This window comes from Schistocerca nitens, chromosome 7, assembly GCF_023898315.1.
Source record: "Schistocerca nitens isolate TAMUIC-IGC-003100 chromosome 7, iqSchNite1.1, whole genome shotgun sequence".
Lineage (NCBI taxonomy): Eukaryota > Metazoa > Arthropoda > Insecta > Orthoptera > Acrididae > Schistocerca > Schistocerca nitens.
Window position 1 is genome coordinate 40,615,303 of NC_064620.1, and position 26,383 is coordinate 40,641,685.

Genomic DNA, 26,383 nt, shown 5'->3' on the forward strand with positions numbered 1-26,383 from the left:
CACATGTGATCAATTAAATAAATAACTTGTCATTCTTTCCCACACTGGTATCCGGCTTCGCTGTATTAATTGAAATTATTGAGTTACTTTTACAAAAAAAATGTGTTGTTCTGACAAGAATTTCGTACCTATTCTCAATGTTGGGCGGTACTGTACCCTTTCATCACCGGCTACCCATGCAGAAAAAAAATGGCACGGTACTATCCTTGCAATGCGAGGGTAGTTCCGACCATTTTTTTTTTTTTTTTTTTTTTTTTTTTTTTAAGAAAACCGTATTAAAACAAACGTAGCAATCCATCAAAATAACCAGGAGGAGACCTTAGCCCCTGGTGACCTCAAATAGACGAACAAATTATTGGCAGTTGTTGCATTATTGTACTCTCCACAATCCGGAGTAACGTACACATACAAATATATAACAGTCCACATGACAAATAAAACATCACATCATAGCAATGAAAAAATAATATTGAGATAAAAATTTGCTTTAGTTACTGGGATCTTCGTTATTTTTATGAGTAATGCAAATTTCAATAATTCTACAACAAATAAAAAAAGTACTAATTGTACTCATGAAATTTTAAACCGCTCACCGTCCAAACACAGATCAAGTAATCTGACATTCCTAAATTGCGCTGTAAAAACCCTTACACAGCAAAGTCTAAATACAAAACAAAATCAACAAAAGAAAAAAAATTCGTACACTAGTTACACATAGAATGTCAGGCTCCATACCATTACTCTAAAATATACCTCAAACCTACAGAGAAATAAAAACTGAGAAGAAAAACAATGAAATATACCACAAGTTACATACTGGTTACGTAATATAGTTCGTCTAAGACATCATGTCATACCTCATTAACTATCATCACCTAAGCAATTGCCACAACTACTCGACAGTGAGTTTAGCCTTATCTTTGTCCATCAGTACAAATACCTGCTGCTGAGCTAGTCAGTTCATCAACTTTGATCAATACACGCAGTAAATAGTTTAGCAATAAGTGCTTGAATCCACCAGTAGCTCTCTTATCTTACTCTACTGTTCATTTCTCTGTTGTCACACATATAGACGACAAGAACTTGCATTTCGACTAGCCTTCGTTACACTTTAATGTGAAATATCACCACTGTGATAATAAAAATAAGTGGCTTCAGTCAAAACACCAACAAGATTATTACTATGCACGACATCAAAATACATCAGTTAATTCCGATATTTGTTGTGCAATGCAAATTCTTCTCCCCTGTGACAACCTTACTGATCAATGCTACAAGAGCCGCTACGTTAGTATTACGCCACTGGCTAATAATTAAAGCATCATTGTACCAAATATTCTAATACACATGCTACGTGAACTTGATAACCCAGAACAAACCAAAAAACAAACACTAACTATTCTAAACACAATTATTAATAAAATACAATTACGCTTGCTGTCCCTTCAGGAATGAAACATATAAAAAAAACATTTACACAATTACAAATACATTATTCCCTATCTTGCGAGTCACACGGAAACATTTCATTCTGTGATTTTCTTGGGGTCAAAAAGTTGCTGATAGTTTTCCTAGAACCACTGTCTCGGTGTCAAAGCTCTCCCATGGTTACCCGGACGAAAGTGTTTGAGTCACTCAATTCGGCATTTTGAACACGCACTGAACAGTAAACTGTATCTCTCATTAAACACAAATGTCATAGTCACTCTCAGAGTACCATCCACACGAAACTGTTCGTCCAAAAAAATGGCCCTACAACTACTATTACCCACGGTTCTGTCCTTTCAGTTCATGGTGTAATTAAAAGTCGTAAGTTTCAACAAACAGCACTTATTCCCGCGCCAATCCAAGAAATGTCTCCTACTACAGACGCAAATGTCAATGTCCCACTCTAATTGTTCACCAAACGACAACTGTCCTCTAAGTATACCAAGTGTCCCACATGCCATTCACAAAGCACACTTAACAAGTCATTGTCAAACAGTTTATGGATCCCACCATTCAGTGGTCAAGACAAAACAAAACAATCGTCCTGTCTGCTAAGGACAACATCTTTTCCACCTCTCACAATGTGGAAACACCAGTCCTTCACTTTCCACCTTATGGAAAGTCGCAGTCATCTTGTTTCACGGCTCCACAGTCCAGTACAAGTTAATAGCTGCAGGTAAAAAAAATATGCTCGCCGGGCTCTGCCGCGCCTCGTCCATCCTGCCGTGGCGCCGCTGCGCGCGCCGTTGAGCAGAAGAAACCACCCGCTGTTGCCTCCGCGGGATACCTTCCCCAGTCGTAAGGGTGGCGGAACTCATGAATGGCCAGTGATACGTGCGTGTCGCCCCAGGCCGTTGACCTGCTGTAGCGGGCGCGTGGAGTGTACCTCGTCCGCTAGTGGAGTGGGGAGTGCCGCGGCTGTGTCGCCTGTCGCCATGGCGACGTCAGCTCGGCCCGTTAGCGGTATGGGCGTTACGACACCCAATTAGCCAGATCTTCCGTGCATCTCGCAACATTACAGACAAAAGGAAATTCTTACATTAAAATTATACACCCTAGTTTTCTACACATACAACATCAACATTTATCTCTTTTCTATAGACAGCCCACACTCGTGCTATTCATTGTACCTGTCGTCCCTCATACAAAACATGAAAGTGTAAAATAAAACAAAAGGAATAATAAGCAATCTATACCGCTCATAATTACAATACAAAACAGTAAACTACTCTAACATCCTATCACAGTAAAAAATATTAGAAACTGTTGATTCTCACGCTACAATATACAATGAACCTTTTGTGCTTATGACACACTGAAATTAAAATCCCTTGAAAGTGTTCTAACAAAAAAATGAGAAAATAATCTACACAACTCTCAATTACCTACCACATGTTATTAAATAGTAAACTACTTTAACATCCTAACACAATAAACATTTTAGAAACTGGTGACTTTAAATCTACAACATATAATGCACCTCTGTGCTTGTGACAGACTGAAAATTCGTATCTCTTCACATACTTTACATTTCCTTATATATAACAACGTTTCTAGGACACGTATGACAGATCCTGACCTCACATCAAGGTTCATCCCAACAAACAATAAAACACAATAATCTTTTAGTTATGGATCGGTAGCATCCCCTTTTCAGGAGTGTGCGCATTGATCACACTACTCTACGACTCTCACTCACCAGACATCACATTTTCCCTCTCATTCATTCCATTAACACACTAACAGAATAGGTTTAGAAGTCAGTTAACCTTAACACCACCACACTCACTACAACATACCATACCTTTGCTCCCTTATACTCAACCACATAACACATGAAGCTGTTTCAGAGATAGCATTCCAGTCTCCGAATTCGTCCTTTCACTCTGGCACCTCTCTCCATCGGCTTATCTCTGCATTCACTTTATGCTAAATATCAACTTAGAATCGCGACATTTCATCTAAGAACAAAAATACACAAATTAATCAACTTGCAAAATAACTGTACACATTATTGGTACCGTTTTGATTAGTTATACTGGTACCAGGCTTAACAACAACAAAAAATATTATTTTTGCCAAATAGCATATTTTATGGTAAGAATTAGATCTACACTTATATTACATCTTACGTCAGTATTTCACAACGTTCACCATCTGGGTCTCATACTCCCTTTACGTCCTTTCACATTGTGCAGTTGTCCTCATCTCTTCATTCGTATTTCGGCTCTCCGTCCGTCCATTACTCCATCATTTCCTGGTCTTCCTTCATCATTGGCATCAATCTCTATTGCAGCATACACAGGCCTCTCTGTAACATACATCTAAGACATCTCCACATTATTCAATTCTACTCACCTTTATTTACCACTGTTTCATCACGTCGAATCTCTCTTTATTAATCCCCTTGCTTCACGTCGCTTCTCCTCATATACCACCTTTATCCACTACTATTTATCACGTCGCTTCTCTATCTACTATCTTTATTCACTCATTAATCATCACGTCGTTTCTGCTTGATCCTTATTCATACGACAAAAATACGTACATACACCACTCTGTCGACTCCTGTTCATGACTCATTCGACCAGTCTGTTCTGTCATACTTCCTGACATCCCGCCTGAAAATTCTTATGTTCGATTTGACCCTGCACAACGTTACACACCACAATTAAATACACTGACTATCTACCATAAATTGCCTACCTTAGATCTATCCTTAACTTTTCCATAATTTGATGTTAGAAATGCGATGAAGCCCACGAGATTGTTTTCCCTTGATCGTCTCAATCAGTACAGCATTTTCATGTACAATCCGCCTCACTCTGAATGGTCCACTATACACAATAAAGAATTCGCTAGTTAGGAATCTGTGCTTACACGAAAATTAAATGTGTGCCGAGAATATACAAGCTGGGAGAATTGGGCAGCCCAAGTGTTAGAAACTTAGGTGCTAGTGGCCTCTTTCACTAACACCAGATTCCGAACAACCATACACAGCACTTCATTATAACTGTCACCACGACAATGACATACTATAGATCAGATGGCATCTAATTTAAAAACTTCGATCACAATGTTTACTTCTTACATTACGTGTTTAGCACCTGCCATAATCAAATCACACTAATTAAACTGGACTCATTGGCATTATTACATAACATTTCTTTTACTTTACTGTTCGAAATCAAAATTTGCAAATTTTACTGAGATACCAGCCTAACAGATTCCATTACTGCCGTTTTATTCTCTGATCAGAAGTATGGTATTTTCATTCCTCATTTCTCTGTTGAGTTTGTCTGCTACATAGACAATTTTCAGTGCCAGCTGCATGTGTTTTAGAGCAAGATATTAAGGGCTGATATGTTGGATTAGTTTCTCCTATTCTTCAATCTATTACGACATGAAAGAAATACCCGGATTCCATGCTCTCCTGTCATTCAGATAGTTTCTACCCTCGACACTATCTGACCTGTCTCCGTTCACGATATCGCTCTCATTACCCAAGTGTTGAAATGACGCGGAATCGTCTAAGCCTCTGCCTGCCATCACTATACCTCTGCGCAATTTCACTGGCAACTTCGTTATATGGATCCTAATGAACTCCGCTGGTTCGTATGTCACATCCAAGTACCTGTTTCGTCTGAACATCTCCTGATAGCACGACACTGAATCCCTTATGCCACCTTCGTTACGATTTTGCATCATCAATATGCTTAGCGTAACCTGGTCCTGCTTACTTTTCGGCCTGAATTCATTTAAATAGCTACTACAGTCTTTAAGGTCTTCCTGCATTTTCGCTCTAGCCTCGTCCCTCAAATAGTTATACACAAACTTCGTTTTGCGGAGCAGTCCCCTCGATGAAGGTAATGAATCTTGAAATTGAGACAGCCTTGGACTATACCCAGTTGAGTCTGCCACCTGTTTTATCTGACACAACCGTTCTTCTGCCTCTCTGAATTCGTCTTCCTCTTTCTGCCTACTTTCGCTTTCTGAGTTTATCTCACTCTCCCTCTGCAATCTACCTGGTGGTGTGTCACTTTCGCTACTGCACGCTAATTGCAACTGTGCTAGTTCACTATGTTTCCTACTTATTTCTAATTTTGCCTCTTTAAGCTGTAATGGTGGTTGTATCTCCTCCTGATCGGCATAAACCTCTCGCTGCGTACTGTCAGAACCTGTCTCGCCTCTTGTACTGATCTTTTCTGTATCTGCACTAATCGTATTCTTTCTGACCACTACCTCTTTGATTCGCTCATCCGGCAAAACGTCCCTACGTTCAGTAGCATCACTCTCTATTGCAAATACTTGTACCTCCAAATTATTAGCTTTTTCTTTCACGGCGTCACATACTTCCTTCACCGCATCCAGATTCTTCTCCCCCTCATCTAACCGATTATTAACTGCGGGCAGACGCTCATCGATAACTGTGTGTAGCTTCCTCATTGCCTCTTTATTTCCCCTATCCATTGTTTCCAATCTCTCCTTAGTCTCCCTATCTCTCTCCTTATTATCTCTATTGATTGCTTCTAATCTTTCGTTATTTGCTTCCAATCCTTTCTTAGTCTCCCTATTCATCGCTTCTAACCTTTCGTTATTTGCTTCCAATCCTTTCTTAGTCTCCCTATTCATCGCTTCTAACCTTTCGTTATTTGCTTCCAATCTTTCGTCCATCCTCTGCAAAAACTGCAGTATCACATCGTTATTTGCTACTGTCGACGCGCTCACCTCGTGCGCCTGAGAAACCGTAGCTTCGCTAAGGGTAGCTGCACTTTCACTGCATACCTGTCCTAATCTCGGCTCGCCCGCGTCGTTGGGAAAGGCCCGCGTTCGTAGACAAAGCCCGCCGCATAAAGGATCACCCAGGAGCGGTCCAGTGAACAATTCAACCCCTTCCGAGTGTTTGTCTTTCTCGCTCGTTAACACATGGTCAACAGCTACTTCCTGCTGCACTTCTACGTTCACGCCAGAATCGCTATTCTCCATGGTGACTACACTTTTAGACTGCGACCTAGTTACTACGGACATTACGCAAAAAAAATTATACTACGATCTACCAGCCTTGTACGCTCTAGCAATTAAAAAAAATAAAAGATCCTCACCAATCCAGAAAGAAATTGCAAACAAAAAAAATTTTACTTCTTAGCGCTATCACAATATATTCCATCAAAAAAAAAAATAAAAAAAATCTTAACAGCAATAATCCTGGCAACAAAATAATCCTAACAAAAGGAATCCTGGCAGCAAAATTATCGTGACAAAAACGGAATCCTGGCAACAAAATTAAATATCCTGACCAATAAATAATCCTGGCATCAAATTAAATATCCTAACAAAAGGAATCCTGGCAGGGTCGAAATTATGAGAGGCACCCACTTGCCTTTCTCATACTGTGGCATCAAGCAGTCAGGCCTGCAAGATGGGTGGTTTGCCAAGCGAGTGGATTAGCAACATGAATTCTCGTATCTTACGATTTTGTTACAAATTATCCTCCTGCATGAACAATACGCAACGGAAACACGCATCTGACTATAGAACCCTGTCTGCACACTACGCTCTGGCAATACCACACTTACTTTTTGTCTTTGATTTAACGGCTTTTATACAAATTCGGGACATTATGATAACATACAATTTAATGAAATAGGCCACTAATCTCTTTCTTTTCACTATTTGATTTATTCATTAGCACACAAATTCTACAACCTACGACAATATCATAAGAGAATTTCCATACTACGGTCTCGTAATCTATCTACCACAACTGTGCACTCCCTGGATCGGATGGTGGATCTTTTATTATACCTCACACCTCGCCTCTCACAATCATTCTCCAGAAACATTCCTCCAGATCGAGCGATGCAGAAGGAACAGGCATACCCACAAAATCTTCCGAAACTACCTTGCTACTCCCATGCAAAACACACATATTCAAATTACAAGACATACCCAATACAACAATCTGAAATAATACACAAAAAACCGTTACAACTTCATCATTTTCCGCTTTCCCACTTCAATCAATATTTAACCCAGTTTCACTCGACACTGCCCCAATTTGTAATTCCAGTTTCCTACTGTGAACTCTGGAGATAAACGCTCGTCTTCCTGTGCAATGCAAGCCAAGTGGCGTTGCTGGAAAAACGGCCGACTCACCTTGATTTTCTCTCAGAGTTTAAATTCAGCGTCACACGGAATGATATTTCTTAAATACTTCAATTTATGATAGTATCTCAACTTATAACTACACGTGGCCCCTTTGTGACCGTTGGTTTACTATAATCCCTTTAAAATTACCTGCCTCACTTTGTAATTTTCCCCACAAAAGATCCTAGGAAAGAGAAATGATTAGTTCTAACTACTCTTAAGTATTCCACATCCATACCATGCTTCCACGCTTTCATTACGGAGCACAACAAAACAACAGGTCTTCACAGCAGAAGGTTCAGCGCCAGAGTGCCGAGTCTGAAACATGGCCGTCTTTTCGTTCTCTCGCACCTCTCTCGAAGTGGGAGAAGCACCTTGCTACCTTATTGGTCGGCCACATTTCAAACGCTCAAAAGCTCTGGTAACTTCCATCTCTTTGGTCTCACCAAAGGTACCCAAAGGATCGACTCAAAGATGCTCATATCGATTCACTATCTGTGGTTAGCAGACGACCATACATTCATTCATTTACACCACACAGATCTCACCAAACGGGATGTAGGGATTTATTTTGCGGAAGTGCACATGTGATCAATTAAATAAATAACTTGTCATTCTTTCCCACACTGGTATCCGGCTTCGCTGTATTAATTGAAATTATTGAGTTACTTTTACAAAAAAAATGTGTTGTTCTGACAAGAATTTCGTACCTATTCTCAATGTTGGGCGGTACTGTACCCTTTCAGTGTTACAAACCGACGTTGCCGTTAAGGAATCTGTTGCTAAGTGATTCCTTAACGTCAGCCTTGATGTCCTTTATCCCGGTTCCGACAAATTTACGGCTTCAGATGCAAAAATGAAGTAAAAAATTGTATTAATTCATACAGGAATTGAGAACGTATTAGGTAACCGTATCACAGCAGCTTCGTTAAAGTAATTCGTCCCCCACAAAATGGCAGAGCAGGAAGGCTAACGAGGGCTCTCATTAAACGTGCAGGAGTTGGCCCGTAAGCTACACGTGTGACAGTGTGTGGGGCGACCGTGAATTACACGGCGGAAAGCAACAAGGCGTGGCCAACAGCAAGGCTGCACATTATTCTAACGGGTTTTCTAATGGCGGCGTTTCAATCCAATAAACTGTAATCATATAGCAACAGATACCTGAATTAAATCAGCAGAGAGGAATAGTACCTTTTTACTGTATCCTTCACCATGTGCCTTTTTCGTTGATTTTCTAATTCCGTCGTTTTTGCTTTTATGTTGCATGACCCAATTCGAACTCAAAAACGACGAAGCGTGGTTCATTTGTCAGAGGACAACAAGGAATTAAAGAAAGACGTCGTGAAGACCATTTGGCTTACACGGAGGACATTCCGATTAGCTGGTTCTGTTCTCAGAGACCCGAGTATGATTAATCAATCTTTATATATAAAAATTTAACCTGCGTAAGTTTGTGCTCACAGAACTCCAAAAGTAATCGGTCTATTGACTTGAAATCTTGTCACAACATTTCGTTCAAATCTGTGCGGGATTTCAAATACCTACCTTTTGGTATAATTAATATACAAACAAATGTCATATATGAAATGGAAACGTTATTACCAAAAATGTGGAGAGCTTCATGAGCGATTTACTTTAATTTCTTACACGATACTCTGATGAAAATTCGGATGACATACGCTACATATTTTTAATATGAATTATACGAACATACATGTAATATATATAAGGATAACATTGTTACCAAAACTCCTGTAACATTCTTGACAGATTTACTTAAAATTTTACACGATACTCTAATGAACATTCGGTCGGACTTCGGCTACATATTTTTTAAATGTACGTAATGTACGTATATTTAATATATAAAGGAGAGACATTGTTACCAAATCTCAAAAAGTATTCGACCGATTTACTTCAAATTTCTTTATGACACTGTAGTAGCTTGTTCGACAAATATAGGTTATATACTTTTTAATGAATAAAATACATAAATATACAGGGTGAGTCGCTAACTATTACCACCTAGAATAACTCCGAAAGTTATTGCAGTTGTAACACCTTCCATCCACACTGAGACAGATTCCAATTCATTTATTTTACGATGATTCCTGGTCCAGACAACTAAAGGCATAGTCGACATGTAATTCGACGAACCCTTATCTCTGTTGTACACTTCAAAAACCTGAAATGTCCAATAAGCGATGACATCACGTGAACTGAAATTATCTAGCCCTTTTACTTTATCGACTTTTGGTCCACGTAAAAGAGCAGCGGTGACCCAGCCGTTACCGTGTTAATTCGTATCCTTGTTAGCGAGAGTGAAGTTCAAAACTCCACCGCAAAACACCGATGGACCATGCAAGATGACTTGGGCGCCTACGAAATCCTTGGTAGTAATAGAAATGTTGTCCATTGCATTAAAAACTATAAGACGCGAACGCCTACGCCTCCTAAAATAACGCGGCATAACGTGTGAAGTGTACAACACAGATAAGGTTTCATTGTATTACATGTCGACTACGCCTTTGGTTCTCAGGATAGGATGTGAAAACTTTGTGGGACAAAAGTTGAGTGGGAAAACGGGGGCCATAATATGACATTGGTTTTTCGTTGCTAGATGGGGTCGCTGCAGAGATATGGTCAACTTTGTTTTTTAAATGGGATGCTATAGTTTGGTACATATTTTCTGATAGTAGCTATCAAGACGAATCCAATGATGTGTAATCGTAAGGTCTTCGAGGCATCAACGAAGGTCACAAAGTTGGCACGCCCACCCTTTACAGGTGTTCGAAGTGATGCTGTTTCCTTATCATGAATTGAGTGGTATTCCTTAACACATCGGCACTTATCGAAGCACAGGCCCTGACAGATCTCACTCGTATACGTCTTCATAAACAACGTCTTTTACGAACCTCCACAAGAAAAAATCAACAGGCGTCAAGTCTGGCGAACGAGCCGCCCATGACACATCTCCTCCGCCTCCAATCCAACGATTTGGGAACTGTCTGTGCAACTCATTTCTAGCCATCAGCGAAAAATATGCCGGACACCCATCGTGTTGATACCACATTCTGTTCCTTGTTCTTAAAGGTAGCTCTTCCAATAACAGACCAAATATTTCTTGCAGGAATGTGGTGTACTTCCTACCATTAAGGTTTCCTTCGATGAAATAGGGGCCTATAAATCTGTACTCCAGAATCCCACACCATATATTCAACTGTGCAACTTGCCGCAGCCAACATATTTCCAGTCGCCCAGTAATGCATGTTATGCAAATTAACATATTCGTGGGTCGTGAATGGAGCCTCAGTAAATAAAATCAAATTAATAAATGTGTCATCCCTCTGAATCTGAAGTTGAGCCCATCGGCATAATTCAGTGCGACGCATACAATCCGCACTAGTTAATTCTTCGAGGAGACTGATAAGGTAATGATGATAGGCCTACCTATGGCGATGCAGAACACGAACAACACTACTCTGGCTCATGCCAGAGTCCCTTGCGATTTGATGCGAACTAACACAAGGATGTCGAACCACAGTGGCAAGATACCAATTTCCGTTTCATTGTTAGTAACCTTCCTTTGCTGGATATGTTTCCGGTGCGTTAAAGATGCAGTTGATCTCAATTTATCATACACACATTTAAATGTACGACGTGTAGGGTGAGTACGTTGAGGATATCTTTCAGCGCATAAGACTGTAGGTAGCTCTCACTAAATTTCGTTGCCATTCTCCGTGAATGAGAAGAACATAGACTTGTTCTTCGAAGGAATATAGCGTTCACATTCGCTTGATTCGACGATACTAGTCTTACCGTTCCTATTAGTGTTGTATTGAGAAACCGTCGAATGATGTTTACATGTCAATGGCACGTTAGATGAATACGCCGTATTAGAGTAATCTCGGAAACTACTGTAGATATTTCGATACGGTTTTCAGCAACAGACTGATTCAGGAGGAAGGTTTCATTGCCTCTGTGCCGGACAAGTTGCCCTGACACAGATACATACACAGATACATACACAGATACATACACAGATACATACACAGATACATACACAGATACATACACAGATACATACACAGATACATACACATACATACACAGATACATACACATACACATACACATACATACACAGATACATACACAGATACATACACAGATACATACAAGGGAAAAGCCACATCGTAACCCCGCCCCCCACCCCTTTTCAGATTTAGTGGTAAGATGGTCCAGTGGATGTTCTTGTTGTTGTTGTTGTTGTTGTTGTTGTTGTTGTTGTTGTGGTCTTCAGTCCAGAGACTGGTTTGATGCAGCTCTCCATGCTACTCTCTCCTGTGCAGGCTTCTTCATCTCCCAGTACTTACTGCAACCTACATCCTTCTGAATCTGCTTAGTGTATTCATCTTTTGGTCTTCCTCTACGATTTTTACCCTCTACGGTGCCCTCCAATGCTAAACTGGGTGATCTCTTGATGCCTCAGAATATGCCCTACCAACCGATCCCTTCTTCTAGTCAAGTTGTGCCACAAATTTCTATTCTCTCCAGTTCAATACCTCCACATTAGTTATGTGATCTACCCATCTAATCTTCAGCATTCTTCTGTAGCACCACATTTCGAAAGCTTCTATTCTCTTCTTGTCCAAACTATTTATCGTCCATGTTTCACTTCCATACATGGATACACTCCATACAAATACTTTCAGAAACGACTTCCTGACATTTAAATCTATACTCCATGTTAAAAAATTTCTCTTCTTCAGTGGATAGCCCTTCAAAAACTGAACACAGATAAAGTAGGATAACGAAAAGATGTACTGAACTATGAAAACAGAAGAAAAATAGAAACAGAAAATGGTCCAAGCTCAAGATATGCAGCATCGAGCATATATCTGCAGCCACTACGTCGTGGCAGTCTGCTTTCCGCAGCGCTGCGGCGAGGACGTCTTGTTTACGTCCCGTCCGCGCGGTCGCGAGTGCCCGTAGTTGTTTACTACTGCGTTGTCGCTAGTTTAGAGTCCATCACTACCGACGCAACATGGCACATTCATACAGACAAACCACCATCAAGATCAGTTTTCAAACCGATCATGCACGACCGCGAGCTTTTGAAGTGGAACGTTTTCTACGTGACGACGTTAAAATTGACCCGCGAGACATGATTGGTGTCCATCTCTCTATCACGAGCAGTGTTGTCTACGTCAAGCTAGTAAGTGACTAGGTGTGCAACAGAATCGTGAGCGCACATGCGAACGATCTTAAATTCAAACATTCTGATGGCCATATTGGAGCGGTCTCTATCGATCACGCGGGGCTTGGCCTCCGTACGATACGCGTCTTCGAACTCCCTTTCGAAGTGCCACCGGACGTAGACACCGCGGCTTTCCAGCCCTACGGCAAAGTGATCAGCCACATGGCTGAAAAATGGACCACCTTTACAACGTACCCCGTTCTTAACGGGGTACGACAGATTAAAATTGAACTGACCAAACATGTTCCGTCATATCTTGTCATCGGCGGATGTAGGGCGATCATTATGTATGACGGTCAGCCACGCACTTGCTCTGGTTGTGGCCAAGTAGGGCACGTCCGGTCGGATTGTCTCCGACGACGGCTTACTCAAATCCCGACAGGTGAATCTATGACTCCTTCTACGGTGACGACCCTTCCTCTCAATTACGCCGTAGTTACATGGGCAGCAACCTTTTCCGATGCTGACGACATTAGTCCGATAGCCGCCCCCGATTGAGAGACCAAAATGGCTTCTTCAGTACAGGATCCGGCCTCTACAACGGTGCCCCCACCTGAAGATAATCACCGACCGACCTTGCAAGAAGGCGTGGATGCCAGGATGGACATTGACCCACGGGTTGTGCCGACAGCACCTTTCCTTCCAGACACCGGAGCAGCTGACGAAATCCACCCACATTCAGATACTGAAACACACGTCCGTAAACAGCGTTCCCCGCGAAAACACAAGAGACGGCGGCGTGCTCCATCGGACGAGTGTTTGCAGCGATCGTCTGACATGGACTGTGGAAATTCCGACGACGGTACCGGCGGTACAGAGGCCGCTGTAACTTCAAACTCAACAGATCGCCGTGGTGACGGCTTCAGCCCCTCAGACCCCACAGCACAGCAGGATCACAAGCAGACAACCGCTGCCGATTCCCAGCCAGCAGAGCCGATGGAGTCAGCGCCGAGTGCCGCAGCAGCCACTAACAGCCACCAACAGCCGATGGTGTTTCATGGCGACTGGGCGGACGACTGTGAGGAACACTCCTTGCCCATCGTGTCGGACGACACGGAGGGAAATTTACCCCACCAGTGTTGATCCTTTCCCGCCGTCAGTTACAGTGACGAGGCAGCCTTACCAGGTATTGATGGCCAACACGGATGCTGTGGATAGACCTCAAACTTATCGCGTAGCAACTATAAACATCAACACTATACGGACGCGCGCTAAGTTATCCTTGCTTCAGGATATGTTGAACTCTGCTTCCATCGACATAGCCCTTCTCCAGGAAGTGTACGTCGACGACTTCCCAGGCCTGGGAAGTCGTCGACGTACATGCTTGCGTCTCTCCAGCTTCCCCAACAGGCAGCGGTGTCGCTGTACTTCTTCGGGAAGGGATAGTGGCGGACGATGTCCTGTTTCTGCCTGGGGCAAGAGGAATGGCACTCACAGTACTGGGTGTCCGCCTTAACAATATCTACGCACCTTCCGGGACGGACAAACGTCGCGAACGTTCACAATTCTTTGCGGAAGACGTCGCCCCGCTCTTCCAAGGCCGCCACGACCATCTGGTGTTTGGAGGTGACTACAATTGCGTACTGGCGCCCAGAGATCAACTCCCACGACATAATCCGTGCCCGGAACTCGGGACGCTAATTAGAGACCTGCAGATGGTGGACACTTTGGAACATCTTCACGGCCACCGACCGGGATTCACGCACTTCACAAGTCACTCTTCCAGTCGTATCGATCGGATTTATGTCTCACGCTCTCTCGCCGCTGGAACACAGGATGCGGAACTGTGGCCTGCAGCATTCTCGGACCACTCAGCTTACATTTGTGCCGTCACCCCGTGGCGGCAATAAGTGTGGATAAGCCGCAGCCCGTGGAAATTAAACATCGCTCACCTGTCGTACCCGGATTGCCGCCAAGCCGTTGAGGATACGTGGCATTCGTGTGAAAATCGCCTCCGTGCATATCCCACAACGATCCGCTGGTGGTTGGACAGCGCCAAACCGGCACTGAGGCGAACGTTGATAACCTACGGTCGTGACCACGCTACTTAGCGAAGACATACACTCGACTTTTACTTCCGGGTCCTGCGCGACTGCGATGCTATGGCGCCGTCTCCGGAACGACAAACGGCGGTCCACCGTGCTAAGGCTCAGATCCTCGCTCATGTGCGACGCCACCTAGAGGGGGTAGTCATCCGCTCGAGGACGCAGGATCGGATACCGAGCGAACGCCCGTCAATGTTCCACATCCTTCGTGAACGTAAACTACGCCAAGGAGCGCTGATACGCTTCATCGACACGGAGGACGGTCATCGCCTCACCACGCAACAAGACATAAACACAGCGTTCTACAATCATTATTCCCAACTCTATTCCGCTCAGACCCCTGATCCGACAGCACTGGAGGACGTCTCTCAGACGATTTACGGCACCGTCACCCCGGCAATGGAAGCGGCCTTGATGGAAGAAATTACAGAAGAAGAAGTGATCGACGCCATTAGAAAAGGAGCTGTCAACAAGTCTCCGGGTCCTGATGGCCTCCCCTTGGAATTTTACCGGACTTTTCAATATTTATCAGCCTCCCGATGGACGGACACCTGTCGCGAACTCCTATCCCCGGACGTGCCGCTCCCTGCGGCCCTTGTGGAAGGGATGATTATTCCTATTCACAAACCGTCCGGTGGCTCACGACTGCAGGACTACCGCCCGTTGACGCTATTGAACTGCGACTTTAAGATCTTTTCTCGACTGTTGGCGGCGCGGATACGCAAGACCCTACGAAATGTTATCTCACCCGATCAAACGTCATTAGGAGGCGACAATAATATTCAAACAGCACTCAGTGAATATCGTGACTTGATCTCGCTGGCGAGGGCATGTCGTCTGAAGGGTGCACTGACGGCAATCGATTTTAGTCAAGCTTTCGACCGAGTGGACCACAACTATTTGGAAGTGGTCCTCCAACATATGCGGTACCCACAGCCATTCGTCACTGTCGTCATGCGACTACTCCGTGGCGCGACGTCCAAGGTGATCGTCAACGGCCGACCTTTGCAGCCCCTCACCATTTCTCGATCGATACGCCAAGGGTGCCCTCTGTCCACTTTACTTTAGGCTGTGGCCATGGAACCTCTCCTCTGCGGCCTGCGCCAACGACTAACGGGTATGACGTTACGAGGCCACACTTTCCGGTGTAAAGCGTACGTTGACGACCTGGTGATTGTCATCCGCAACGGTGACGACACCGCTAGCGCACTAAATAGGATAGCGAAATATGGCACGGCCACTGATAGTCGTATCAACGTCGCAAAATCGGTGGCGGTGAACATCGGGGTCGAATTGTCTGAGAACAGTGTCACCACCTTACTGCCCAGAGATAGTTTCAAATGTCTCGGTATTGACTTTACAGACGATATACGACGGACCGCTGCTCACAACTTTCGGCGGCTTTTACGGAATGTTCGGACTGGCATTGCCAACAACCGCCTACGAGCCCTGGACATCGTCCAACGGACCCAGTATAACACACATTTAGCGTCACGCATTCCGCACATCGCCCAGATATTACCTATACCGGTGATGTTAGCTCGCCGTATACTTGCGGCTTTTGAGTCCTTCGTGAGTTCGGGAATGCTTTTCAAGATCAAATATGAGACTCTCACCCTTCCCCCGGATCGGGGAGGGCTTGGCCTTTATCACGTTTATGACAGAGCGGTCGCCCTATTTGTGAGCACATTAGTCAAACTATGGCACCGCCGCCCGGACACTCTGACCAGTTTGTTAATAGAACAACTAGCACCGCCCTCCCTGTTGCCGCCTGTGCCGATACACCACGTCCCCTCCTCGCTCTTCTACATCGGTGTCTTTTACCTCGAACTCAGTGACGTTCGACTTGCCTTACCAGCGACTCAACTGGCGACGGCAAAGACGGTTTATAGGTTCCTGCAACGTGGACGACCCGATAACGTCGTGGAGAGGAAGCACCCGAACGTCAACTGGCGAGTAGTGTGGAGGACAATTCACCACGTAACACTGGACACTGACGTCACGGCGATGTGGTATATCACTGTCAACGGTAAGCAGGTGACCAGATCAAGGCTACATGCGATCCACATGGTGTACTCACCCACGTGCACGAGCTGTGGCGTTCAAGACGACGATGAACACCGTCTTAGCTGTGGCGAGTCTACGGCAGTGTGGCACTTAGTGAGGCAAATGTCAGCATACTTCCTTCGGGTAACGCCGAATCATATCGACCCCAAGACTATCTTATTCCCGGATGAAACGTATTACCCACGCACTAAAACTAATGCAATGACGTGGCTTCGTGGACATGCAGTGCCTTATTTGTTTCAAGACGGCACTAAGGACACTTTAGACTTTTGGAACTATTTACAGGAACGACATTGCAAGATCCTCCGTAACCCTAAGTATCGACAATATTTTTCCAATTTTTTGTGGAGTGCGTTCCACGACCCTCCACGTAGCTGGAACATCACAGGTAAGAGAAGCTAAAATTACAATACGATGATAGAACACTACACGGTACAACGTGGATCTTCTTTCATCATTACGAGAAGTCATACCTGGATGGTACAGCAGATGGAGAGTTTCGTTGTGAACCCTCACACACTGTAGCAGTATTTGCCCCATTTCCTCTTTTTGTCCCCGGTGCGAAAAGGTCTTCGCAGTTTTAGTTTTCCCATCCGGTGCAAGATGTAGCACTGGTAATGGTGGTATGGATTCCACCCTTCAGTTTTGTTTCATGGTTTCCTTCGCCCCGCACTTTGCTCTCTTTCTTTATGCCTTTTTCTACAACTATTAGCATGGTTTTAGTTATGTGCGTCCACAACTCGACGCAAAGAGTGCACTTACTAGTTTTCAGTTCCTTACTGTTAAAAAAAAATTAAAAAAAAGTGATTACGGCGTTGGACTGCGAAGTGGGAGATCCAGGTTCAAATCTCGGTCGTGTTCATTTCTTTTGTTCACAAAATTATAAACTGCCTCACTGTTCATCACACTTACTTGCGACGGTAATGCACTCCTGGAAATGGAAAAAAGAACACATTGACACCGGTGTGTCAGACCCACCATACTTGCTCCGGACACTGCGAGAGGGCTGTACAAGCAATGATCACACGCACGGCACAGCGGACACACCAGGACCCGCGGTGTTGGCCGTCGAATGGCGCTAGCTGCGCAGCATTTGTGCACCGCCATCGTCAGTGTCAGCCAGTTTGCCGTGGCATACGGAGCTCCATCGCAGTCTTTAACACTGGTAGCATGCCGCGACAGCGTGGACGTGAACCGTATGTGCAGTTGACGGACTTTGAGCGAGGGCGTATAGTGGGCATGAGGGAGGCCGGGTGGACGTACCGCCGAATTGCTCAACACGTGGGGCGTGAGGTCTCCACAGTACATCGATGTTGTCGCCAGTGGTCGGCGGAAGGTGCACGTGCGCGTCGACCTGGGACCGACCCGCAGCGACGCACGGATGCACGCCAAGACCGTAGGATCCTACGCAGTGCCGTAGGGGACCGCACCGCCACTTCCCAGCAAATTAGGGACACTGTTGCTCCTGGGGTATCGGCGAGGACCATTCGCAACCGTCTCCATGAAGCTGGGCTACGGTCCCGCACACCGTTAGGCCGTCTTCCGCTCACGGCCCAACATCGTGCAGCCCGCCTCCAGTGGTGTCGCGACAGGCGTGAATGGAGGGACGAATGGAGACGTGTCGTCTTCAGCGATGAGAGTCGCTTCTGCCTTGGTGCCAATGATGGTCGTATGCGTGTTTGGCGCCGTGCAGGTGAGCGCCACAATCAGGACTGCATACGACCGAGGCACACAGGGCCAACACCCGGCATCATGGTGTGGGGAGCGATCTCCTACACTGGCCGTACACCACTGGTGATCGTCGAGGGGACACTGAATAGTGCACGGTACATCCAAACCGTCATCGAACCCATCGTTCTACCATTCCTAGACCGGCAAGGGAACTTGCTGTTCCAACAGGACAATGCACGTCCGCATGTATCCCGTGCCACCCAACGTGCTCTACAAGGTGTAAGTCAACTACCCTGGCCAGCAAGATCTCCGGATCTGTCCCCCATTGAGCATGTTTGGGACTGGATGAAGCGTCGTCTCACGCGGTCTGCACGTCCAGCACGAACGCTGGTCCAACTGAGGCGCCAGGTGGAAATGGCATGGCAAGCCGTTCCACAGGACTACATCCAGCATCTCTACGATCGTCTCCATGGGAGAATAGCAGCCTGCATTGCTGCGAAAGGTGGATATACACTGTACTAGTGCCGACATTGTACATGCTCTGTTGCCTGTGTCTATGTGCCTGTGGTTCTGTCAGTGTGATCATGTGATGTATCTGACCCCAGGAATGTGTCAATAAAGTTTCCCCTTTCTGGGACAATGAATTCACGGTGTTCTTATTTCAATTCCCAGGAGTGTATATTATTACCGAATGACGTATTCTACAATCAGTGTATACTCGCAGTATGACAGTTGCCAAGACTAGAGAGGAAGGAAAGTCGCGTCAGCGAATGGACGGAAAAATCAAAATTTCGTGAAAAAAGAATGGGTCACAAGAGAGATTTGATTACGAATCTCCTCCTTCGCAATCAAACACCGTGATCACACAACCACGACGGCTTAGGTATAAAATTATGCTCAATGCTGCATATTTTGAGCTCGGACCGTTTACTGTTTCCATTTTGTTTCTTTTCCTCACAGAACAGAACACCTTCTTCCTGTTTTCATGCTTGAACTATCCATTGGGCTCTCTTACATCTAAATTTGAGAGGGGTACGTTGTGTAGTTGCCGTTGTTAGAGGTACCCATGCGGCACCGTGACGGATCGCTGGTTATCCTACAAAACAAACATGACACCATATTGCACTCACCCGTAGCGGTCACGTACACTCAGCAGACACGTTTAGTACACAACTTACTCTCTCCGATTAGGGGGTATCCTTGCCAACCACGACGTGCGACTCATTTCCTGTGTTTCTTTTCAAATGCAACAATGTTATACAAGCGAAATTTGCGATTTTTCCTCTGTTTCACCTAGTAGCATCATTCATCCTCAGAAGTTTTGAAAGAGACAAACCGAAATGACTGTTTTAAATGAATGTGTAGGTATTTTGTGTGTGATAGCTGGTATTGAACTGGTACTTCATGAGGTTTTTTATCAGTCGGTATTAGTTTTGTAAGTACTTTTTGAGTCGTAAAAGCGTAAATTCACTATGACTTTAACTGTCGTTCTCTCTAGTGTGAGAAAATTTAGAGTTCGGTAGAGGGTTATGGTATCCATTACATACAGTAATGAATTTTCAAATGGTTCAAATGCCTCTGAGCACTATGGGACTTAACATCTGAGGTCATCAGTCCCCTAGAACTAAGTACTACTTAAACCTAACTAACATAAGGACATCACAAACATCCATGCCCGAGGCAGGATTCGAACCTGCGACCGTAGCGGTCGCGCGGTTCCAGACTGAAGCGCCTAGAACCGCTCGGCCAAAGCGGCCGGCAATGAATTTTCGTTAACATTTTACTTTATTACAAGATTTTATTTTGCGCGAAGATTAACGTATCCTCCTTTACTGGCAAAATAAAAAGTGAAAGAATTTAAATCTGGTGAAAGGTATGCAATAGGTTTGCTTCGGGAAACAATCCGTCACAAACGCAGTGGTACGATGCGGTTATTACTTAAACACACATCAAATGATCTCTAGATAATTTATTATATCTCATAATCTTTCATGACTTACATGTGGCTTAGCTCGTTCGTTTTCTTCTTGATGTATCAGACTCTGGTGACTATTCGACATAGTCATTGTAAGGAAACTATGACCGCAGAATATATTACAACAACTTCCATACACAAAGTGCCAACAGTTGTAGAATTGAACTTCGTAGTAGAGAATGCAAAAATTCGATTTTATATGTACGTAGTACTTAACCGACACGACGGTGCTCTCAACCAATGTGTGCGTAACCCTGATACATAGACCTGTAGTGTGAAACTCATGTAACAAAATTAATATATTCTTTTTGAGGAATTCTAAAAGTGACGGCAGACACATTTAACAGCAAAGTGACAATTATTATTCAATAATAGCTAGAAACTATACAGAGCACTAAACACGTATCTCTGATCACATCGCAAGTGACGACTGAAGTGAATTACAAGAAGAGGAAGCCTATGCTCCCTAAACTTTTCTTCTGAAAAAAACTGAAGGAAATTTGAGTTATCCTAACATTTCTCGAGGTAGAAAGTCTGGGTTACACCCAGTATTAGTTCTCTTATATGTGACAGTATGCTCGTTTCTCGTTACATAGTTCCCATACATAGGAATTATTTTATCATAAGATAAAAAAATGAAAAGTAGTTTTTCTTTTACAACGTATGTTTCACAATCCACATTCAGAAACTGTTTCCTCTGAACCATGTTCTTTGTAATTTCTGGGTACGCAGTTTTCTGTGCATCTCTTACATTCTTTTATTTCTTGTTATAGTTAGCAGGGGTTACTTGACCTAATGTTGTAATTAAAAATTCTGCTTTTCATGCTTCCACACGATGCTAAGAAAACATCACCGGAAACTTTTATTTAATTGTGATTCTCTTTGTGAGGTTTTTATTTTTTTTTCCAGTTTTCTGATGCTTAAATTTTCGCATTTAATGGCTTCATTTTCTTCGTATATACGTTTCAGTTAAGCACAGTACTGTTGTAACGGAGATGAATGATGATCTGTCTTCAGTAGTGACATGGGTGAAAAAACCTGAGGCTTAAACTAAATGCAAAAAAGACGCAAGTAATCTTAATAGCCCATCAGAAATTAATAAGTTCAGATTTCCGCGAACGGCTACCTCCTATTCTGCTCGACGGTACTCCAATACCATATCAGAAAACAGTTAAGAACTTGGGTGTAACTTTGGATGAGCATCTCAACTGGGCGGAGAATACAGTCGCAGTGTGCCGAAAGACGTCTGCTTGTCTCTATGCTCTCAAAAAGTTTCGGAACATACACTCCTGGAAATTGAAATAAGAACACCGTGAATTCATTGTCCCAGGAAGGGGAAACTTTATTGACACATTCCTGGGGTCAGATACATCACATGATCACACTGACAGAACCACAGGCACATAGACACAGGCAACAGAGCATGCACAATGTCGGCACTAGTACAGTGTATATCCACCTTTCGCAGCAATGCAGGCTGCTATTCTCCCATGGAGACGATCGTAGAGATGCTGGATGTAGTCCTGTGGAACGGCTTTCCATGCCATTTCCACCTGGCGCCTCAGTTGGACCAGCGTTCGTGCTGGACGTGCAGACCGCGTGAGACGACGCTTCATCCAGTCCCAAACATGCTCAATGGGGGACAGATCCGGAGATCTTGCTGGCCATGGTAGTTGACTTACACCTTCTAGAGCACGTTGGGTGGCACGGGATACATGCGGACGTGCATTGTCCTGTTGGAACAGCAAGTTCCCTTGCCGGTCTAGGAATGGTAGAACGATTGGTTCGATGACGGTTTGGATGTACCGTGCACTATTCAGTGTCCCCTCGACGATCACCAGTGGTGTACGGCCAGTGTAGGAGATCGCTCCCCACACCATGATGCCGGGTGTTGGCCCTGTGTGCCTCGGTCGTATGCAGTCCTGATTGTGGCGCTCACCTGCACGGCGCCAAACACGCATACGACCATCATTGGCACCAAGGCAGAAGCGACTCTCATCGCTGAAGACGACACGTCTCCATTCGTCCCTCCATTCACGCCTGTCGCGACACCACTGGAGGCGGGCTGCACGATGTTGGGCCGTGAGCGGAAGACGGCCTAACGGTGTGCGGGACCGTAGCCCAGCTTCATGGAGACGGTTGCGAATGGTCCTCGCCGATACCCCAGGAGCAACAGTGTCCCTAATTTGCTGGGAAGTGGCGGTGCGGTCCCCTACGGCACTGCGTAGGATCCTACGGTCTTGGCGTGCATCCGTGCGTCGCTGCGGGTCGGTCCCAGGTCGACGGGCACGTGCACCTTCCGCCGACCACTGGCGACAACATCGATGTACTGTGGAGACCTCACGCCCCACGTGTTGAGCAATTCGGCGGTACGTCCACCCGGCCTCCCGCATGTCCACTATACGCGCTCGCTCAAAGTCCGTCAACTGCACATACGGTTCACGTCCACGCTGTCGCGGCATGCTACCAGTGTTAAAGACTGCGATGGAGCTCCGTATGCCACGGCAAACTGGCTGACACTGACGGCGGCGGTGCACAAATGCTGCGCAGCTAGCGCCATTCGACGGCCAACACCGCGGTTCCTGGTGTGTCCGCTGTGCCGTGCGTGTGATCATTGCTTGTACAGCCCTCTCGCAGTGTCCGGAGCAAGTATGGTGGGTCTGACACACCGGTGTCAATGTGTTCTTTTTTCCATTTCCAGGAGTGTATTTCCACAGGACTTGAAACGCCACCTCGTGCAAGCACTCGTTCTACAGAACCTCCACTATTGTGATGCGATTCAACAAGGCATGAGTAGTGAAAAGACGGCTAGAGCTAACCATGAATGCCTGTGTGCGTTACACCTGCAACATTCGCCGATATGATCATGTTAGTGCTTCATACTGCGAGCTAGGGTGGGTGCGGCCGGACAAATTGCGTGACTACCACACTCTATGTCTACTCCACCGACTCCTCGTCGCGCAAGCACCCCAGTACCTTGCTTCAGAGATTAAAAACCTGTCATGCCATCATAATCGAAACACGAGGTCACTCTTATTTGGTATCCTAACTGTGCCCACTCACAAAACAAAAACTTTTGCAAACTCCTTCTCAGTTGCCGCTGTCCGCCTCTGGAACAAACTGCCCCTTACCTTGCGCAAAATTCAATCTCCTGCTGCTTTCAAGAAGATGTTGAAGCATTTCCTACTATCATTCTCATAAAGTACTCCACAAAATTAATGTACAAGGCCAATCCTCTCATCTGTCAAATAGCAAAGCTAGCGTCTCCTATCTTGCTCCTGAGATGCCTTTCTCTTCATCTATCTCTATTAGCCACGCAATCTTCTTTTCCTTTATATTTCCTTAATTATCTTTCATCATGTCTCTCTATTCTTCTCCTCCCTTCACCATGAGTCTCCCTCATACTCCCTGCTGCTAGCACTCCTATCTAAAATCTGTCTCTTCAATAATTTCTAATTATAACAGTACTTATGATCTACGAATATAAACTCTAAATGTATGTATTTTTCCAGGTGTACCTTTCTAATTGTTTATTTCACTTTTTGTACTAGATGTAGTTTAACATGCCTACTAAAACATATGAATGTAAAATAAGTAGAATGCCTGGTTAGATGTAAGAGGGGGCCTGATGGCCCTAATCTTGCCAGGTTAAATAAATAAATAAATAAATAAATAAATAAATTTATTATAGATATTCTGGCTCCAGCTTTCTCAGTCCATGTATCTAAGAACATCTGATAATCAGCTGACCTCAGGATAACAAAAGCTAGTTGTTTGTGAATAATCCATTACCTTCCGTTTCACCCTTAATGTTAGTCATAAATTACCAAGCGGCAGCCTTATTACAATAAATGAAGTCAGATTAAATGTTCCCTCTTTAAGCGGAATAATTAATGCGAGTTAATCTAGTGAGTTATCCTGTCGGTGATAAATATTAATTAGATGGTGTTTGTGAATGCTTTATTGCTAGGACATGCGTAACAGTTTTCGCTGTGATGTCTCTGAGTTCAGTGTGTCTGACGCTGTTGTTTTGCAGTTATATTGTTGTAGCCCAGAGGTATAGTTCAGCGATTCTCCATTTCCAGTAATTACTCGATGTGTAGCAGCAACACATTCGCCTCTAGCGGAATTGCGATAGACAGTTCTGCGTTGCCATATGAGAACATCGCGTGACAGGCGGGCAACGAACAAAACGTAGATAGCTGTTCACTTGTCTTCCGTCAGTCACTGATAACCTAACTTAATGCTTCAAAAACTCGGCAATGTAGGTTTCATAGCATTTGTGTTCGTACGTGTCTGTACGCGATGTACTGGGGGTTTGACTGGGAACATCTAATATGGAAGGATTGATTATTTAATGATGTATTGTGTTCCATAGGTGTAGTTTTTACAGACATGTGCTTACTTGTCGATAAGAATTAACTTATGACTGCGTGAAGTTGGCGTTTGGGGTCCCTCCAATACGGTACCCTCACCCAGTTCGAATTTTCTTTGCATGTATTCGGTAGTATCTGCCCAATCTGCAGCGACTCTTTCCACTTTCAGCTAGCAATAACTAACGTAGACACACACATCGTCAGCTTTCCAGTATTAATTTCAAACGACTGCGACTGTGTTTGTCTAATGAAGTAGGTACTGCCCTTTTAGTGCTGTTCCGTACATAACGATAGAAAGGGGTGCATTAAAATGGGGTACCGGCAATACTCTTACTGTGTCCTGTTTGAATCAGACGGCATAAAAATGGTCGCTAGTCCGGAAGGAAAGGCGCAGTTAGATACTGACAACTTATCAGCCTAAATCTTGTTCAGTTGTAAAGGGGATATATTGGCCCGAAATACACTGAGCCAGTCTAAACCTCCAAGATACGTTAACTACAGTAATATACCAGGTGATCAAAATGTCAGTATAAGTTTGAAAACTTAATAAACCACGGAATAATGTAGATAGAGAACCTAGGGATGCTGAAAGACAATATCGGACGCCAATGACTCACCATAACTCCGGACATGCTTTACAGTGCTGTTCACAACATTATTCCTCGACTAAAGCTATTGTTGAGGAATGATGGTGGACCTATTGAGCATTTCCTGCAAAGAACATCATCTTTGCTTTGTCTTACTTTGTTATGGTAATTATTGCTATTCTCATCAGATGAAGCGCCATCTGTCCGACATTTTTTGAACGTTTGTATTTTTTTTGGTTCTAATAAAACCCCATGCATTTGTGTCAATTTGTACCTCTCTATCTACATTATTCCGTGATTCATTCAGTTCTCAAATTTATACTGATGTTTTGATCACCTGGTACTTCAAAACCATTTGTATTTCAAGTCAGTTCCCACTTCTATCCAAAAATAGCTAGCGAAATTGAGATAGATGAGCGGGGTTCTGTTACCTCACAACATAATATACTTGAATGCACACTTTAATTATGATTATTTAGAACCGTGAAATACTTCATCAATAATATTAGGCCGGCCGGTATGGTCGAACGGTTCTAGGTGTTTCAGTCCGGAACCGCGCTGCTGCTACGGTCACAGGTTCGAACCCTGCCTCGGGCATGGATGTGTGTGCTGTCCTTAGTTTAGTTAGGTTTAAGTAGTTCTAAGTCTAGGGGACTGATGACCTCAGATGTCAAGTCCCATAGTGCTCAGAGCCATTTGAACCATTTGAACATTTTTTTCTCTTTCTGTCCATCACCTTATAGCGTCCCCAGTGAAACAATACGAAA